At 54.7% G+C, this 13,948-nt stretch overlaps 1 protein-coding gene across 7 annotated transcripts in view; it reads right to left on the bottom strand.

The window, feature by feature from the left end:
• ZFHX3 (zinc finger homeobox 3) overlaps positions 1 to 13,948 on the bottom strand; it is a 166,891-nt gene that overhangs the window by 34,266 nt on the left and 118,677 nt on the right. The window lies entirely within an intron of this gene.

Below are 13,948 nucleotides of genomic sequence, written 5' to 3'. Positions count from 1 at the left end.
AGTTCCCTGGTATAAGAAGGTTCTACCCAACCACACCATGGATTAGAGAAGTGCCAGGGACTGACTGGGGCCTCCAGCACCTTCAGCCTTCCTCCTCATCCCCATCTCAAGGTCTTTAGACCAACAGCACTGCAGAGCACTGACCCTGGTCACAGAGACCTCGAATTCACTGCAGAAACGCCCCCACTCACTTCTGCTCAGACAACACAAGGAGCAGCGCTGCCGTCTGCGGCCACAGCCCCAACACGAGGCCCGGGGGCTCATTTCCACCCCAGCCAGCGGCAGAGTTTGAGCACAGGCAGGATCATACAGGTACAAAAGCATGAAGGGGAAAAAATACTCGGTGAAGTGAAGCGCTGAAAGCTCAGAACAAAACACAAAGTGCCGCTGCCGTGGCCATCAGCCAGAGCCCCGGCGTGCCGAGGCGGTGGCACCGAGCGTGTCGACACGGCGCAGTGCGGCTCCGCGCACAGGCACCCGCGCCAGCGGGACACCGCGCCACGGCAGCTGCATTGCCATCTAATACCTTGGGTATGTATGTCTAGTGCTTGCAGTTCAACAGCGACCATGTAATAGGCAGGGGCTACATCAACACTGGGAAGAAAGGGTCCTTTTAAGCCATTATATCCTCTTCTAGGCAGGACAGTTCATAATTTTAACTTGCATTATCTGGTCATGGTAAATCCTAGGCTATCCCGAGGTTTCATCTGAACTACCTGACCAGTTACAACACCACCTTCCATCCTCCCCCTAACAAAGACAGGGCTAGAAATCAGGATTAAAAATATACATTAGGAGGCTGCAGATACTCAGCAGTGCCCTTGGAGGATGTGACAGCTTAAATCAGGGAGGGACTTGTAAAAGCATCCAGCGATCAGCACTGATATTAAGTGGAAGCACTGTGATTTATACTCTACCCCTGTTTCACTCTGTTAAAAGCTGGAAACTCTTGGGAGCTGCAGGGATCCCAGTGGTCTTCGCCAGGCAAAGCAGGACCCCCGGGTAAGAGGTGCGCTGGGTGCCATCGCTGGGCAAAGCACCGAACACGTCAGAACATTCAAACTGGTGATGCAAGGGCAGGATGAGCAGCCTGCCTGCGAGACAAGTGGTCGAGTTTGCTGGAGGGAAGGGCTGGGAACTCAGCAGCTGGCTTCATGTTTCAGAAGTTAAAATTCCAATTTTTTTCCACTCTGGGGACAAAACCAACAAATGGCCCCCCTCAACCCAACCCCCTTGCTGCCTTCAAACTGCTGCCACGCAAGGCGAGATAGCGTCTCTTCAACTGAGGCAGTGGCACGGAAAGCAGCTTTTAGCTGGTTTTATTAAAAACCTTCATTATAGGGATTTTATTATTTATTCAAACCCTCACTTTAACCTCTCTCTGGACACCCAGCTTTCTCTGTCGGTTCCGGTGCTCCCTTGGGGCCGGCGCCCTGGCCGCTGCGGACAGATGTGCTGCCAGAGGTGGGTGGGAGCCACCGTCCCACCGCCCCATTGCCCCCACCGCCCCATTGCCCCCACGGCCCCCACCGCCCCGTTGCCCCCACCCCGAACAAAGGGCCCAGCGCGGCCGCACTGCCGGCTGCCGCCCGGAGGTGTCAGCACCGGCCCGGGAGCAGGAGAAGGGCAGCCGGCTGCTGCTCAGACACTGTCTGGGCTCTAACCTGAGCATGTGGAAATAATACACGTTTTCAAGTGCACTGTCTGGTTCGAGGGGAATAAAATAGGACATTCATAAGCAGTTACACCATCTGTCTTTATACCATCATCATCATCAACAAGGGAAAAAATAGCTCTTTAAAATGGATGAAAGCCCAGGCTGACAGTAACCGGAAAAATGTGAGCTATGAATACCAATAACGGCAGAAAATGATTAAAAAACAAGGCTACAAATGGCAAATCCTCCTGCCCCGCCGGGCCTGCAGCCCCTGTGCCGGTCCCACAGCCCCGGCCGAGCCCCCGCGGACCCTCGCGCCCCTGAGCCCGACCCGCAGCAGCCCCAGCGAGAGCCAGAGCTGCCTCCCCGCACGCACCGCGTGAGCACACGCGGCCTCTAAACCTCCTCCTCCCCCTCCCGCCTGAGCTCATATTTTCTGAAGAGTGGTTGGATTTTTCAAAGAAGGATGGAAGGGAGCAGAGCACCAGACACATCTGCCCACGGAGGCTGCGCTCAGCTGGGAAGGGCCCTGGTGCTGCCCTTGGCTCCCCGCTCCCGGAGCCTGTGCCGAGGACAATCCTGCTCCTCTCCCGGCACCCGGGGGGCTCCCTGCACCAGGGACCCAAGGACACCCCAGGGACACGCTGGGGACACCCTGGGACTCAGCGCCTGGCGAGGAGCCTCAGGGAAGCGCTAACTCCCGGCTGCCTCAGGATGCCCTTGCAGCAGCCTCCTGCTGCAGCCCTGCTCAGCACGCTCGGCCCGGCCTGCCTCGCAGCCGCAGCGTTTCGGCTGAGCCCGGGCGCGGTGGGGAGAGCGTCCTCACCGCACCGCTCCTCGGCTGGCCACGTGCACCGCAGAGAGCTGCGAACCGCTGGGAACCAGCGCCAACAGACCGCACACAGGGCACCACGGGTGATCCCGCCAGCTTCCAACAGCGAGATCCTCCAACGCGGGGAACACAGTGCAGCAGAGCTCCCGTTCCCCGAAGATGTGCACCCACGCTCTGGTGACAGCGCTGCGGCTGCCGAGGCGCTCCGGAGACGCGATGGCAGCAAACACACACACCAATGGCACCCGCCGTCTGTCCTCCCGCGCTCCCCTGGGACATCCCTCTGAGAGGACAGGGCCAGCAGCACGGCTGGGAGGAAAGGTCTGCTTTTCTCCTCAATCCACTGCACATGCAACGAGGAGCTCTGAGCTGCCATTTTAACTGTCTGCAAATCCTGGTGTCACGTTGCTCGCACGCTGTGTTGAGCAGAGCTTACCACCGTCTTTTGCTAGACATCCGAAGAGCCCCATATGACAGACCCACAGCCGAGTGTGAGGCCTCGTGACCACAGCTCCCAAAGGCTGAAGGAGGCCATGGTCAGCAGGATGTAGGGAATTTATCTCCAAACCATGACCAGTTGTTACTGGTTGACCATACCTCCTTGAAGCTGTACACACTATTAGGCCTCATTCACCTAATGGTTTTCCTTAAGAAGACTGATGAAAACCCTACCAGTCGTTCCGTCATTAAAAAGGTACTCAGCTTAAGACCGTACATCCCAAAAGGTGTCCCAGGCAGAGCTGGTATCCAGAGGGTGATAAGTCTCTGCAATGTTTCGGCAGCATACTGGGGGTCTGACCAGGACTCGTGGGGAGCTCTGCAGAGAGAGGCTTTGTGAGAGGGGAGGGGGTTGACTCCTGGCCTGGGAACCTTAACGAGGGGCTCTGGAAGGGCAGCGATGCTGCTGCAGCCCATGCCCAGAACACGCAGGTGCCAGACTGGGGCCTTTGGTTCCCAGAAACACCAACGATGTGGGGTTCATGAAGGACAAGGGGGCTTCATGCTCTGTGGGAGCTCACCAGGGTGGGTGCAAGAGCTCTTGCTTTGGGATTTGCATGGAGGAGATTGTGTCCCACTGAAATACACACAACACAACCTGCCCATGGGTCCCTGTACCAGGCTGCCATCCACGAGGCCATGATGCTTTATCGATAAATTTTCTTAAAGGATTTTCCAACCACTGGGGTTCGGGTCAATACCAAGAATGAGAACGTGTAGCTGCAGAGCACCTGCTGTCCAAGGAGCCTGCTCCCCCACCGCACAAATCTGCCCATGCAAAATCTTAGGAAGAGCTTTTTCCTCCTTCATGAATAAATCATTTTAGACAGTGGCATTTCCTTTTAATTTAAAATTAAACCATTCACTATTGTGGGGGGAAGAGAGGAAGAAGAGTCTGGAAAATGATGAGTATCTGACATCTGCAGATGTCAGAGAATCTCTGACTCAGGTACACACTGAAAATGTACCTGGGTCCCTGCACACCGCCACACACACTCACTGCCCCTCTCAAAACTCAGAAAGTTTGAGGGTAGAAGTCAGCAAACCCCAGCTGGATCCAAGCCGGCTTCAACAGCACACGACCTCCCAGCTCTCCTCTCAGCTGGATTTTCCTTAACAAACCCAGATCTTTATCCAAAGGGATAAGGGGCATTTCAGGGGTGGCGACAATGTAGGGACAGGAGAGAAAGAGTGTGCGCTCGCCTCCCCACCCTCCGGCAGCCTCAAGAGCTGAGAAACATTAGCTGTCATGAACCACAATCAAATCAGGTTTGAAATATTTAGCAGTGGCTTGGAAAATGCGGTGGTGCAGCTCTGACAGGCGAGATGTGCAGACACCCATTTTCCATTATAATGGAAATATCAAGCCTGTTCTGAATATGTATAACCTAGAAAAATGTATTGATTTTTCATTTGGCATTAAAAAAAATGAAATACCCTGCAGCTGTCAAAAGCTTTTTGTTAAAAGCTCATCTTTCCTGGAATGAGGTTTACCAGAAACAAGTTTTAATTGTACACAGGGTCTCTCCTTTGAAACAAAAAGAATCCCTGATGCTCCCTTTTTTCAGGATAAGTAGTCAAAAAAGCCCATCGAATGACAGGATTGAGACCTGGCTGACTTGTGCAAGCTGACGCTGTCGGGAGGTGACAGCCTGGCGTGTGTGCAGCCAGCTGTGCGGCTGCACATGCACCGACACGCGTGCCGCGCCGGCCCCGCGAGCTGCCGCGGGCCAGGCTCACACCGCAGCGCGGCCGCCCAGCCCCGTCGGCACAGCTGCTCACATGAGGCTGGACGCCAGGTCCCAGCGCCCTGGCAGGAGACGTGCCGTGGTTTGGGTCCGCGTGGCAGCAGGGGGCTCCAGGTGCTCCTGGGGGCCAGGAGGGGCTCAGCAGCCCCCGGCCGCTGCTGCTCGTCCTAAGAGTGGCTTTGCCCAGCTGTCCCCAAAACTGCACCCCGGTGGGATGACGATGCTGGCTCAGAACGGGCGGCTCACAAATACACTCTGTGCTAGCACCTAACTGGATTATTTTACATAAACTTGTTTATTCCTTTCACTTTTCTAAAAGGAAAAGCAGGACTCCAAGCAGTGAAAAGGAAGCACCAGGCACAGGTTATGAGAGAAGCACCATGGGCTGCAGCCCTGGTGCAAACGCAGGTGGGTGAGTCCCATCATCTGACAAAAGGATGCAGAGAAACAGTAATAATGCCACATGTATCTTGGATTAACGACACTTATTTCCAAGATGGCCCTGTCTCAGAGCACGGTCAGAGCATATCTGTGCAGCTTTCATTTACAAAAAAGAAAACACTATGAGCGTGCCCCCAGCTGATAAAGCCATCCCAGTTTCTATCTTCTCAAGGCAGGGAATGTTTATCTGGCTTTTGTGCAGTTAACTAGAGAGACAAGCGTTCAGATAAATAAAACAATACATCCAACAGCAAAAGAACTATTTGTGAACTTTTAGCTTCCGTTCCTTTGCTTTCTTCTCCAAAGAAAAAATTCAGAATTTTTGGCCAGTTTCCCTGAACAGATCTGAAAATCCTACAACAGCTTCCGGGTCTGGTTATCTCCCAAATAAGCTTCTTGCTCAACAGAAATGGGATGACCCTCTGCCACACCTTAGAATCTTTTTTTCTTAAAACGAATGCGGTGACTAATATGGTTATTATTTTTGCATTCGGTCACTTTATGTGATTTCCCAGCACCAGCCCGCAGCTCCAGTTCTGGGCCTCCCATGGCTGAGCAGTGCCAGGCTGGGGGCGGAGGGGCCGCTAACATCCTGCAGCCTTTGGCTTCGGGCTTTTGGTAATGTAGCAGCACTAGGAAAGGGAACAATGTTATCAATACCAGACAATTTGAAGAAAAGACAATTTCTGTCTTAAAAAATAGAAGCTAGTGGTGGTGAAACCTGCCACTGTCTGTTTTAAGGAAAGAAAAGAGCAGGACACGGAGCAGAAAGCCGAAGCCGGTCCGTGTGCAGTCCCTGCCATCAGCTTTACAGGTGCAAGAACCCGAGAATCTGCTGCAAGGATCTGAGAGGGGCAGGGAACAGCCTGGGAAAGGCCCCGACTGCTCAGAACCCCCCACCTCCCCAGAACCCGGCAGTTCCAAGCTGCTCCCACCTCCCGGTGCCGATCTGGGCTGATCCGGCACCGACCCGGGCTGAGCCGGGACCGCGGCCGCGGGCAGCGCGTTGGCGGCTCTGGCAGCACCAGCTCCTCGCGCACCCCCAGGGCCCGGCCACACTGTGGCCATCACTGGACATACCGGAGGATGCCGCATCTCGGTGAACGAGACAAGTGCAAGAACTCCCTCCCTGAGATGGCACCGACTTCTCCCTGTCCCTGCAAACAAAGCTGTCCAGTCTTTCTGTAAATTGGGCTAAATTTTAAGTCAATGGAACCCAACAGGGATTTGCTCCTTTGAATTTCAGCAGAACTAGAAAGGTTGTTGTTATTTTCACACATGAAATGTAAAAAAAAGGCAAATTCCTTGAGCATGTTTGTAGTGGAGCGTGATGTGATTGTGTTGTCATTTATGGGAAATAATCGCAAGCCCATCTCTCCCTTTCCCCCCATTTTCCAGTCCAAATAACCATGAAAAATTACACTTCAATGTCAGGAGGACAACAAAGGAGGGGCTTTCTCCTGCGGCTTGACGGCTTTTCAGCCCCCCCTTCTCTGGACAAAAACTACCTTCAATTCTATTTCACTTTAAACGTGATCTAACAAATGCATCTTGACAAGTTCCTTTCTTTTTTTGTTTTAAACAGTATTTTGCACAGTTTAACCTAGCTCTAAACCGGAATCAGCTGGAAAGGAGACTCATGCAAAAACACAAACACGCATCAACCAGCAAAACAAAAGAAAACCCATCTCCAGCTGCAGGTCTGCAGGGAGCGGACAGCGCGGTCCCCAGCGTGCAGGGCTGGGAGACAACGGGGACCAGGGGGTGGGAGGCTGGAGGAGCCGGGGTGGCAGAGGTGACAAGGCAGGAGGGCGGCAAAGGCTGCTGGGGACGGGGAGCGCGGTGCCCAGCCCCAGTTTGGTGGATGAAGGGAGCAGCACCCCCTGCCCCCTGCCCCCAGCTCCTCTGGTCTCACCCCCCGCTCACCTCCCTCCTCGCAGACCCTGCCCGTCCCTGGCTCAGTTTCCCTCTGCTACAAACACGAGTGAAGCTGCTGAGACAGAGACCGGTGGGTGTTCAGAGCGGGTCACCAGCAGTGCTGACCCGGCACAGCGCCGGGCCAGGCTCCAGGGACCCGCTGCAACCGTGCAGACACAAGTATGCATTTTCAGAAAGGCCAAGACGCTTCAGGAACTGCACATCCCACCTTCCAGAATAGGAACCGTCGCCCCAAATCCACGCGGCCTCGGCTGGCGGTGCAAGCGGAGCGCGGTGCTCAAGTAAGAGGTGCTTTGTGCTGAGTACAAACAACCTCACTCCAGAGAAATTTTAGATTCATCAACAAAACCAGTGCTAAAGCCAAGCTGAAGCTAAAGCTAACTTCATCAGCTCTGGGACAAGGTACATCTTGAGAATATTGTAACTGTAGGAAAAATGAGCTGAGCCTCAAGGGCTGGATATGCATAGGAGTGCTCCCAACAACCTTAACCCTGCCCTGTAACGTCATCATAAACCATTCTTAAATCAAACACTAAAATGTCCTTTTTCTCGTTAGTTTTTTTTTTTTTTTAGATATACTACTCCTGTTCTATTCTCAGTCTCCATGGTATCGCTCCAAGGAAAAGTTAATTAATGTGTTGCCGACCCTCTTTCTCCCCCTCCCCAAGCATTTCCCAACCTCAGCATGTTTGGAGTTCTTTTGAGCTTAGCTAAAAACTTAGAAAAGCCATAATTATAGTGCCCTGGTTTTGGGACAATTAAAATATTCTTGCAACACACTGTCCCACAAGGTACAGGCCCAGGGGAGCGGCGAGGCTGATACAGCACCAGGGCGGCTCGGCCGGTGTCCAGCGCGGTGGCAGCGGCGCGGGGCCTGTGCACGTCAGCGTTCCCTGGGTCTGGGAAGGTTTTTGTTATGAAGAACGGGAAAAAATGATTAATCGTTCTCAGCAAATGTCTTTAAGGACAGTTTGCACAGAGTGAGTCCAAAGGGCTCTGAAGCATGCGGTCTGGTCGGTTCATTCCCGACTAGATCGCAGTAATGTTGTCTGCGGTGTCGTGTCGCTGGGCTCTCCCTGGAGCTTATTTCTAGGAACTAACAATATATATGAACATGGGAAATCGTGAATGCCCATAAATAATATGTATAATAAAAACCAAAAGAGGATCACCCCGGGGCACGCTGCTGCCACGAGGCAGCGGGGGGTGGGAGCACAGGGGTCGGCAGGGCTGCTGGAACCACCTGCGTCCAAACAGGAGGGTCACGCACCTTCTGCTGAACAGGTGAGAAACGCAGCCGTGCTGCAGGCGCGAGACAGGCAGCTGGGGGCGGCAACCTCTGAAACGGCCAAGGACGTTTCTGCAGAGAGCCTCACGGGCTTCTGAGGGACTTCAGAGCGAGAAGTTGAGGAGCATCCCCTGGGACCCCAAGAAGGCCAGAGCAGACAGACCCAGCAGGTCCAGACAGAGCCGGCACTGACTCCAGCCAGCGGAGGGGTTCTCGACACTCTGGTCACCAGACGTGTGCCATCTCCACAGGTTAACCAGACACAAAAACCAGCCTGCTAGGAAGCTGCAATATCAAAGCTTCTTGGTGTGAACAGCCGCGGTCTCAGCCCTCCGCGCAAGGGCACAGGCCGGGGCAGCGAGGCAGCCCCTCAAACACGGAGCTTTGTTTTCAGCCTGTGAGTCATCCCCTTCTCGCCTTGACTCTCCTCTGGCTCGGTTCAGCGTGGGCAGAGCTCTCTGACACCAAACACAACTTGGGGTGGTGCAGAAGAGGGGGCAGACAACACATGCGAACTCTTGTAGGCACAGCAAACACCTGCTGACCAGAACAGGCCACAGACACCCAGAAAACTCAGAGCTCCGCAGCCCTGGAGCTGCCGGCGAGGACACGCTCGAGGAGCCCGCGTCACCCACAGGCAGGGACGGCCACGCTCAAGGGCTGAGCGGCCCCTTCCCTGGGTTTGGGTTAGTGGCACTGGCAGAATGTCAGTAATTGCTTTTCCCCTTGTACTAACAAGCTTTCAGCAGCTGAAGATTGCAGCTTCCTGGAGCCAACAGGCCCTTTTTCTCCACCTCTCTTGGCTTCGAGTAATTGAAAGCGACTGCAATCTCAGCTCCGGCTCTCCGGTGCTCAGCCGCACCGGGGAGGTCAGGGAATGTCAAGTGAAGCTTTTCCACTCACCTCCCACCACCCGCGCGGCGCGGACGGCGGCCGCCTGCTCTGCAACCAGGAGGAACCGGCAAAATTACAGGGGCTGCTGCGAGCGAGGAAATCCAAACGGCTTCTCTGCGGCACGGGGGAGCGCTCCCCGCCACATCTCTGCACCGCATCCCAGCTGCAGAGCCCTGCTGACCCCTGGACTTTTTTTTTTCCTTTTAATTTAAAATGGGAGATGGGTTTCTTTTAGAAGAAGCTATATATTCATCCTTAGTTTTTACTGAGCAAAAAAAAATGCTTTCCCCTACAACACCCTTATCCCCTCTCATACACTGGGGAAGGATCTTTCACTCGCCATCCCATCTCAGATAAAGACGGAGGGTGCTGCTGCTGCTCTGAGTCCTGAGCGAAACGCGGGAACAGGCAGGAGCACGGAGCAGCTCCCAGGGAGACGCTGGAGGTGCCGCGGTGCGCAGGCTGCCCGGGCTGCAGCCAGGCGGTTCGGTGGCACCGGATGGTGACAGCCGGGGCGGGAAAGCTTTCGGCCACCCTGGGACACCACTCGGTGCCCGCAGTCCCTGTGCTCGCCTCCTCAGATGCTAATGAGGGCACACTGGGCGCTTCGGGGATTCGAAATGCTCCTAAAACCCAGAGCAAGCACAGGCACAGGTGGCAGCTCCAGCAGAGGCCTGTGATAAGAATTTATTTCTCTCAATTACAAGCGCTTGTCCCCAGTCTCAGTTCATCAGCGCGGCGCAGCCGAGTCAATGAAGGCCCCGTAACGCGCTAATCAGATGCACAGCGACCTCCCGGGGCCCGGCTGCACGAGCGGCAGCCGCGGGTCTGGCCCTGCCCACCCCCCGCTCCCCATGCGCGGTGACGCCAGGCCCACGGTGACGCCAGGCCCACGGTGACGCCAGGCCCACGGTGACGCCGGGTCCGTGGCCCAGTGTGACTCAGTTTCCCCGTGGGGTCCGAGGCGGCGGCTCCGCTCCCCGGCCGGCACACGGGCTCGGCGCGGGCAGACGGAGCTGCGCCCACCCACGCGCTGATCCCCACTGCCCACGCACGTCCCTCTTTGACAGAAGGCTTCCTAAAGTGCTTTAGATACCTTCAGATGAACTTTCTGGTGGTTTTTTTGGAGTTTGATCCGAAATATTTGTTCCCTTCAGCTCAAGACCATTCTGAAATAACCTGTGAACATCCCAAGTAGGTAGAGGAGCAATATTGCCCTCAAACCCCAAATATAGGACAAAAACATTAGAAAAAAAATCACTGATGAGATTTCTTCTGGTATCCTCAGAAAAATATTGGAAACCCTGTTTAAAGTAAGTGCAACAGGCTGCACAGCACAGCAGAGGAGGTGTGGAGGGGCAGGGTGGGACGCGCTGTGATCCCCCCAGACCTGTGTGCCCGGGAGGCACTTGGCCCTCGCTGTGGGACACCTCTGGGCTTCGCTTGTTTCATTTAAAATTAACAAATAAACTAAAACACTTCCTCTAGTTGCCCTTCCAAAGTGAACCATGGGAGAAGGCTGTTAATTCAGTGGTCCAACTCCAGTCCGGCACAAGCTGTCCCAGGCCGGCATCGCTGAGGTGCCACCACCACCGGCACCACCGGCACCACCACGAAGCGGCTCCCAAACTGCCCAAGAACCTCTCGCAGAGCCAGAGAGGGGGATGCTCTCCCACTGCAGCCTGCTCAAGAGCTCTATTGATCCAGCACACACTTGGTGCCTTCAAAGTTGTTTATGATCAATATGCAAATTGCCCATGGCATTGATCTGGTATTAATTTTCAATTAGGGAATCCACAAGGGGTCTCCCAGGGTCAATACCCAACACTGCGAGTAACTCCACAGCGCAGTTCTGGGCCTGAGGCTGCCCCGGGCCCCTGGGGCTGCTCCTGTCCCCCCCGACCCCTCCGAAGCCCCCGGCCCCTCTCCCACGCGCAGGCTGGCAGGGCCCGGCCCGGCCGCGGCCGCTTTGCCCCCTGCACACAGCTCAGCACCGCACAGCCCCGAGCGGCCGGGGGCAGCGCCGCAGGCAGGGGCTGCCCTCACGAACCCCCGCCAGAGTTTTGTCTGGTAACAGTTGTGGGTGCTGCTGCCCCCACGCCAAGGACCGGGCTGGCCGGAGCGTCTGGCAGCAGCTGCTGGACCCCGCTGACCCCGCGGCACCTCTGCGGGACCCTGCTCACACCAGGTCACCCCACAAGCACCAGTGACACCGGCAGCCACGCGGACACACAGCTGGTGGTCAGCAACGCAATGCAACCCCTCTGCAAGTGGTTTTAGACAACAGCCCTCACCGTACGCTCTGTGCTTCCCACGCTAACGCAGTAATTCATCCAGAAGGTGTGGAGAAAGCGCTGCAGCGTGCACAACAGCTCCCGCGAGCTGCGGGCCGAGCTGGGCTCCGGGCAGAGCGCGCGGGCAGCTCCCAACCGCACCGAGCGGGGAACCAAGCACGGCGCTCCGCCACCTCAACACGAGCTGCCTACACCTGCGCGGCTCTGGAAAACACGCTGAAGTGGAAAAGATGCTCATGTGTGCTACACGGAGGTTTAAAGAAGAGAAAGAAATAATTCAAATTGCCTAGTAAATCTAGAGACATGCGTTCCTTGCCAGAAAATCAGCCACCGTCCCAGGGAGGCCGGTGGGAGCCGTTTGTTTCCGCGAAGGCCACGGTGGCACCGCAGGCGCAATGGCCCTCTCTGCACCCGACGGCCGGTCTGCACCCCGGTGCTGCCGCTCACCATGCTAACCAGCACATTAGCTGCCCAGGCTAATTGGTTTATGGATAACATTAATTACCATGTTGCTCATTAATGGATGAAATCTTTATTGGTTCCATTGATCAGCGGGACTTGTTAGCCGGCCTCCTAACCAATGGCGGATGTAACAAGCTCTCTTATTGGCATATCAATTAATGCAATCAATTTCTGGCCAGCGGCTGCCATTCGCTTCCCTGCTTGTTAGACTGTGGAAGACAGAGTCATGTCAAGTAAGCATTTATTTAAAGGGTTTCTAATTCTTCTTGAGCTGACTTCCCAGCAGGCTTTCTGCCACACAAGGGTTTTCTGCCTCCAGAGACCTTCCCCTTTCCTCCCATTGCAGAATCAGATCTATAACAGTCACTGCAAACTAAATCATTTCTGTAAAAATATTTATCGAGTCACACAAGTAGGACAGCTAGAGGTGTCAGATGAAGTCAGACTGTATGAGTGCCCCAATTTAACACACAGGAGAGATGGGCAGGAGTGGGAACCCGCTCCCATAGGACAAGCAGCTCAGGAGCTGTGCCATAAAGCCTCCTTGCACGTGCATTAGTCTTAATTACAGGGTCAGTTCCCCACAATTAGCACGGTTCTGTCAGAGAACAATAAGCCCTTAATATTTCTTCCAGCATGAACTTGGACCATTTTGTGTCTTTACCCAGACCCGTGGCCTGGGTCTGCCAGTATCCACAATGGTGTCTGCATCCGTCTCGTCAGCCTCAACCTGGAGAAGGGAAGCAGGACTTGCTCTGCTCAAGCACAACATGAGCTGACCCCGGGACAGATGGAGAATATTACATGGCCTTGCATGAGCTCGGCAGTCTTGGCTGCAATGCTACACGTAACACTGGGCTTAATACAAGCAGTCCCTTTGCCGAAATCTTTGGGGGAAGAAAGGCATACGAGGAACGCAGGACCTAAACCTCTCCTGGACAGAACCAAAGAGATCAGCCCTGCTTTTCTGAGAAAGGTGGCAAAGGGGGCAACCTGATAAAAGAGCACAAAAAGGTAATGGTCTGAAGAAGATGGAGTGGGATTTTCTGAGCCATTTCTCCCATGAGCAAGAAGAAAGGACTTTCAGCCAACTTGACAGGAGAAAAATGACGGTCACAAGGAGTAAGAGCCCCTATTCTGACTTACAGAGCCTTTGTCCTCTCCATTTTCCCATCCTACCTGGGTTTAGCTTTTCTCTGCCATGTTTGGCAGTGATTGCAGCTGACCAGCAGCTGCGTCTCCAGCAGCTGCGTCTCCAGCAGCCGCGACCAGCCTGGTAGGGTTACCCTGTGCCCCTGCCCAGAGCGATCCTGCAGCCCGGAGGACGCTGGTGCTCGCAGACACCAGCTCACTGCCAGAGAGGGTGACGGGGCTCACAGACGTGCCGTGGCAACTGTCCTGATGCTGCAGGTCTTGTTTTCCTTTGGAGTAGCACTTGTGCTGCAGCCAGACGGAAGCACCACGTGCTGCCTGATGCTTCCGGCTCCCGACCCTCTCCAGTGCTCACCTCCTCGGATCCGCAGCTGGGCAATGCAGGAAACCTAGCGGCTAATGGACCCGCAGCACCGCACAGGTGAAACAAACACTTCTTCCTATACAATTAGACTTGGTAATTAGATTGTGGAAATCACTGTCACAGGATGTTGCTGTGGCCAAGAATTCAGCAATATTCACAAAAGGGATTAGATAATTAAGGTTAATGAGAATATCTAGAGATATAATTGCTAAACCTAACAAAAGAATTTGGAAAAAATCTAAACCTACAGGCTCCAGGGCACACACGAGCTGCCTTCTCGCTGTGAGGGTTACACGGGCACCTGCCCTGGCAGCGGGAGAGCTCGTACCCGAGGCGGGCGGCTCCTCTTCCCCCTGCTTCTCCAGCATCACCCCCGGTCC

Source organism: Caloenas nicobarica, chromosome 9, assembly GCF_036013445.1.
Source record: "Caloenas nicobarica isolate bCalNic1 chromosome 9, bCalNic1.hap1, whole genome shotgun sequence".
Lineage (NCBI taxonomy): Eukaryota > Metazoa > Chordata > Aves > Columbiformes > Columbidae > Caloenas > Caloenas nicobarica.
Note: the sequence above shows the minus strand (reverse complement) of the source record. Positions and strands in the feature narration are given on the sequence as shown.